At 49.9% G+C, this 6291-nt stretch overlaps 1 protein-coding gene across 5 annotated transcripts in view; it reads right to left on the bottom strand.

The window, feature by feature from the left end:
• Window positions 1-5820, bottom strand: part of VEGFA (vascular endothelial growth factor A) — a 98415-nt gene extending 92595 nt beyond the window's left edge. Inside the window, exon 1 of one of the 5 annotated variants that reach the window (XM_075598814.1) lies at window positions 4979-5820. The gene's annotated coding sequence lies outside the window, so the exon portion shown is untranslated. The remainder of the gene's footprint in view (window positions 1-4978) is intronic. The other 4 variants (XM_075598810.1, XM_075598812.1, XM_075598811.1 and 1 more) reach the window with 4 other exon arrangements.
• Window positions 5821-6291: the final 471 nt, after the last annotated feature.

The following is a 6291-nucleotide window of genomic DNA, read 5'->3' as shown; positions in this document are numbered from 1 at the left end:
TTGACCGTATGATTTTGAGTGGTTAAAATGAGACGGGTTTCTGCAGGCCGGCCCTCTTTGCTTGTGCATCAGCTTTTCTCTGCAAGTTTTCAAAGCCTAACAGAGGGAGAGAAAGAGTTAAGTATCTCTCCCTGACGCTCGCCCCGTCCTCCTCTCTCGTTAGCCCGGCTTTGTAACTGGAAATGGTTGAGGGGGGGGGGGGGAACAATTAGGCCAACTTGGGGGGGAAACCCGGCCTCATACATGAAGGGCCCTTCACAGAACAACTGTGAGGTTTCCAGGCGGAAAACTTATTCTGCAGAGAAAAAAAAAAAAAAAAATCCCCTCTCCGCCCGAAAAAATGATCATAACGAAGAGTTAAAAAGCTGCGGCAATAGCGCAGAAAGAACGTGAGAAGCGGCGATTAAAAAAATGCCAAACGCTGCGTTTACATTCTTCTTTTTATTGCAGAACGTGTCTAATTGAGACTGAGGCTTGAGGCCTACTTTTCTGTCTGTGGAGCAGAGAGACGCTGCAGAGGGCAAGGTGGAGGGGGGGGGGAAGAAAGAAGATTGTGCCAGTCACATGAAAGAGATTTAAAGGCCTTTAGTCTGTGTCAAGGCCGGTTTAGATTTGGAAAAAAGTGTACGTGCGGCCTGAAGCGGCTTTCTTAAAGCCGTCCCTACTGTCGTCAGAAGCACGAGGGGGGCCAGGGTGCCCTGAAAGAGAGGGGAACTGAGCCCGAGCCATTAGCAGTCCTGTCACACGCCCGCTCGCTGCTCTGTGTATCTATGGCAATTAGCCCGTTCCCCCTCTTATAACCCGCAGCCAGCGGGCAGGTCCCACCGTGAGGTTTGCTGGGGCTTGTTAGGTTGGTTGGGGTTTTTTTTTTTTTTTTTTAGAACACGGGTCAGTCCCCAAAACCCAGACCGCAGCTTACAAATAAATACCCGATGTATGCTACGTCATTTTTCATTACTTATTCAAAACCGCAAAATGAGCATTTAACGGGATTTGCCTTTTATTTTTCCACAGTAAAGCAACTGTTACTGGTTTCATATCAGCAACAGAAGTGTGTAGTTATGCACACACCTATTATATATATATATTTATATGTATATATATATATATATATACACACACGCATGCATATCTATCTATATCTCCATATGTACTACATCTACACACCTATCTATATCTCTATATGTAATATATATTATAATTATACACACACACCTATCTGCAGTATATCTCCACGTGTAATATATATATATATATATATCTCAATCCCATTATAACGCGATCCGTTACAACGCAAATCCGCTTATAACGCGATGCCTGCGTGGCTCCCAATTTTCGTATGTATGAATACTTTACAACACGATTATTGGCACTTTAAATACTTTATTGTACAATGCGTACACTTGCACATTATTTCTAACGCGATCCGCTTATAACGCGATGTGATTCTTTGGACCCCAAGCACAGCGTTATAAGGGGGTTGAGCTGTATATGTATATAATCTCAATACACACGTTAAGGTTTTAATCTACTCAGGTGAGGGCGGTAAGCCGGCAACACGTTCCTGGCCCCTTCCTTCCCGCGAAGGGTTAAATCCGAGCTTTCATTTCCACCAACCAGTGATAAACTGGGAGGATCAGAGATTTTTTCAAAAAAGCCCAGAGCCCAGAAGGCCGCCTGTTCGCTGCAGAGACACGTTCATTCAGTGTAACCCGTTCACGCTTCCTCTCAGTAATCTGTCCCCCTGGCAGCCAGCGCCGGCTGGGGGGGGGGGGGGGAGACGCGGGAAGGGTCAGAGAAGGAGCCCGGCATTCCCACCCCACCACCGGAGAAACGAAAGGAAAAGGGGGAATTCTGCAACTCGCACATTGCCCCCCCCTCAGGTGAATGTAATACATTTCCGCCCCCCCCTCGGGTGAATGTAATACATTTCCGTCCCCCCCCCCTCGGGTGAATGTAATACATTTCCGTCCCCCCCCCTCGGGTGAATGTAATACGTTTCCCCCACGGATTCCCGCAGAGGACTTCCCCCGACAGAACGCGCGGGACATTATTGGGATAACGGGGGTTCCCCCCCCCCCCGGCATTTTAACCGTTCGCTTAAATTGTTGCGTCGCCTTCTCTTTATTTCCCGGTGAGAAGTGTGTACGAGGTGACGGGGAGCGAGAAAGCGACGCACTCCCCCCCCCGTTGGATAAGCGAGGGGTGTACAGCGGAGGAATTCAGTTGCGCACCGGCGCTGGAATCCGTGATGGGGGGGAGGTTTAGGACATGGGGAATATTAGCCCCGAGATTAGGGAGAGAGGGGGGGGCGAAGTTTCACACTCCCTATGGGGAAAAGACAGGTGGTCCTTTTCGTCAATTTCTAGGGTTCTGCAAGCAGTGTGGGGAGAGAGGGGTTAAGTGTTAATGATGTACTTGTGCCAGGCTCTTAAATCACCTTGTGCACGGGGGGGGGGCAACTCCAGCCCTCAAGGGCCACCAACAGGTGAGGTCTTCAGGATATCCCTGCTTCAGCACAGGTGGCTCAAACAGTGGCTCAGTCAACTACTGGTCATCTCTTGTCCGCAAGGGCCACCGCCAGGCCCGGTTTTCTGGAAATCCCTGCTTCAGCGTAGGTGGCTCAAACAGTGGCTCCGTCGCAGCCACCTGTGCTGAAGCAGGGGTATCCTGAACCTGAGCTGTTGGTGTCCCATGCGGACAGAACTCGGCCACCCCCTGACACAACGCGTTCCGGGTCCCCATCCTGCCCCACAGGGGGTTAACACACTGTATTCCGCCTTTCTCCGACTCCCAGCAATTACTCCAGTCACCTACCTACCGCACCTAAGAATAGCATTCAAAGCCGAGAGGCGGCGCGCATCCGTGCTGATGTAACTGCGCGGGTGGCTTCGGGCAGGCGAGCCCTTCACGCGCGCAGTGTCGCCAAGTTCTCTTTCACAACGAGCGCCCGCTCCGAAAACGAAACAATTCCCGTCTTATTTCCAGCCGCACACTCATGACTTGCACTAAATCCTATGGTAAAGTCCCTGATCCCACGCCGTATAACCGGGGTCTCCGCAGCTGGCAACCCCCCTTTTTTTTGTCCTGGGATAATATGGTCAAAAATGACATTTTTCTTTTCAGGAGTGACCAAAGACAGGGACGGCTGCTTCAGCGCGTTCAGAAGTGACCTAGGACAGGAGCGGCTGCTTCAGCGCGTTCAGAAGTGACCTAGCACAGGGGCGGCTTCTTCAGCGCGTTCAGAAGTGACCTAGGACAGGAGCGGCTGCTTCAGCGCGTTCAGAAGTGACCTAGCACAGGGACGGCTGCTTCAGCGCGTTCAGAAGTGACCTAGCACAGGGGCGGCTGCTTCAGCGCGTTCAGAAGTGACCTAGTACAGGGACGGCTGCTTCAGCGCGTTCAGAAGTGACCTAGTACAGGGACGGCTGCTTCAGCGCGTTCAGAAGTGACCTAGCACAGGGGCGGCTGCTTCAGCGCGTTCAGTAGTGACCTAGCACAGGGGCGGCTGCTTCAGCGCGTTCAGAAGTGACCTAGTACAGGGACGGCTGCTTCAGCGCTTTCTCTAAAGTACGGTTTCTTATTGGAAATTGCAAAATGCCAAAGAGAAGCGTGATTATTACAAGCGCCCATGTATTGCGGGGGAGAAGCACACAGACGTGAGAGAAATATCCTGAAATAACATTATTAAACGGGGGGGGGGGAATGGTTACAGTGACAGAATATTGCTGGGGAGGAAAGCAGAGCATATAGCACAGTTTCAAATAAACTCGTTACAGGCTCACCGCCTCTGACACACAGTATACATCTTATTTCTATAGGGGGAGCAAGAAAAGTCCTTGTAATTAGGGAATGAACAGGAGTCTTTTACCCCTGACAGGCTGATAACATATTATCCACTCTGCAGCTGTGACATTCAAACTTTGCTCTGCAACAAGCGCCTAGTTCCTGCTGCACATTGTAATATACAGTACAGGAGCTGGGGGGAGTATTCAGGAAAAAGACTCACATTTAGATATAATATTTACACACACACACACACACAAACACACACAGAATCTCACCTTGTTCTAGAAACAGATTACTCAACTCAGCATAAGTATCATAGCAAGCAGTGTGTTTACACATACAGTGCCCAGTATGTATATAGAAAGCACATCCCATAGACATGCATGTCACATTGTATCTCATGCAGAATACTTAGTATTCCCATATACTGGGTCACACACAATGTGCTATATAGTTCTTATACAGGTATTTGATGTATTTCTATGTCATGTAAGCTACCTGCTCTGTCAACCCTGGCACCCCAAATCTGCCCTGCACCCCTTTCTCTATTGGCTCTGTAATTAAAATCGTTGCTTCGATCCCAGTATGTACTCCTTTTAGGGGGTGAGAGTTAATGTCACATTTGCCCCATGATTGGCCCTCTTGCCTCTTCCCCTATAGCATCCGACCCCCCCCTCACCCCCTTGTCTGCCCAATTCCAGGCTCTATAAGGGAACAGTTTGTTATCTGCGAACTGTAATGCCCTATTATCTACCCAACTCTCTCACCATGTTCCCATTCAATACCAGTTCCTCTCCCCATTACTTCGTTGACCTCATAAGGGAATAAGGTTCCTGATTTATGAATCCCAATAATTCATTTACCCCCAGATTTCCTTGTTCCATCTGACCATTTGTTCCCTGGTCTAATCTCCCTATAACCCCCCCCCCCCCCTAGCACTACACACCCCTTTATGTGGGTATAAGATTCCTAGTGTGAGAACACCAATATTTAATATGCTCTCCCTGTGTGACATACAATCTGCCCCTTTCTTCTTGGCATTGTTAACCATAATAACCTATCTGTCCTCTACACCTTCCCCATATGGTCTGACCCCCGCATCCTGTAGCATGTGATCTACTACCCCCCCCCCCTGTGTGACCCTAATGCCCCCCACATCTGCCCTACCCCCAGCAGGATCCCATCTTACCTTGGCATTGCTGAAATAGACCAGAATAGCCAGCCCCCAGTTGATCCAAGTAACAAGAAAGTTCATGGTTCCTTGTAAGATCCTGCAGAGGCTCAAGGCTGTAAAATCCCCCAATAAAATGCTGTAGGTCCCCAGGGAGGCAGCAGATCCCAAGCTCCCCCTCTGGATCTCTCTGTCTGTCCCTTCGCTTCAGGATCTTCTCTCCCCCAGGAGCAAGATTTTAGGCAGACTCCATAACCCACCAAAAAATAAAAGAGACCGACCACTCTCCTCCTCCCAAAGAAAACTCAAATCCACAGAATAAGAGAAGACACAAAAAAAAAATAACCCCCAGGGATTGCAACAGATCCCCTAAAACAAAAATAAAAAAAAGTTTCAGCAAGAAAACTTTCAATCCATTTTCTCTTCTGTCTCAGGGGTCCCCCCTTTCTCTGGCAACCCCCTCTGCTGAGTATGAGGGCAATGAGAGGGGGCAAATCTCTGGGAATTGAAGAGAAGGCTGCCTGCCCTGGCTCTGGGCTGCCTGTATACTCCTTGTGCACCCTTGGAGGAAGTTAAAAATCACACTTTTTTTTTCTTTTTTTATTCCCCCCTCAGATTGAAAGTGGAATCCACAAAGCAGTTGGGAGAGAAGGTGAAAATCCCCAGAGTTTCAGGGGTCCCTGTTCTGTGCTATCCCAAGGACTGAGCTGCTGCTGCTGCTGCTGCTGCTGCTTCTCCTCCAGTCTGTACTTTGCCTTGAATGTCAATGTAGAAATGCCCTTCACCCTGCTTCTCTCTTCTGTGACTGTCTCTGTCTCAGGCAACTAGCTTCTACACAGCAAGTCCTTGCCATGATCCAACCCTCTCTCTCCTCCTCCTCCTCCGCCTCCCCAGGCCCTCCTCCTCTCTTCCCTCCCCTGTGCTTGGTTAGTTAGTGTAAAGGGTAGAGCTGGTGCTGGGAGGGGGGAGGTACAGTAACAGCATGGAATTTGGGAGCAGGCTAAGCAGATCTCTGCAGCCCCTTCTCTTAGGGGGCTGGTGATTGTAGGGTTGCAGGTGTAACGCCGAGCAGCTTCTGGGATAGAACGGGGCAGCTGCGCGCGTGGTAATAGGCGCAATCTGCTTGGCGGTTGAAAGGGTATGTGGGTCCGGTAACCTGGACGTTTTGGGTATGGTTTCGGGTCGCAGTATTAAGCAGCTCCGGGCTGCAAAATGGGGTGTAAAACAGCGCTGCGTTGTACGGGATGATAGCCGCCACGTGCTCGGACTGTAGGGTGGGGTAGATATCGGGACAGTATTTGAATCTCCGCGCGGTAAAGGGTTACCGGCCT

Source organism: Ascaphus truei, chromosome 4 (assembly GCF_040206685.1).
Source record: "Ascaphus truei isolate aAscTru1 chromosome 4, aAscTru1.hap1, whole genome shotgun sequence".
In the NCBI taxonomy this organism is placed as follows: domain Eukaryota; kingdom Metazoa; phylum Chordata; class Amphibia; order Anura; family Ascaphidae; genus Ascaphus; species Ascaphus truei.
The sequence above is the reverse complement of the archived record's forward strand: the minus strand, read 5'-3'. Positions and strand labels throughout refer to the sequence as shown.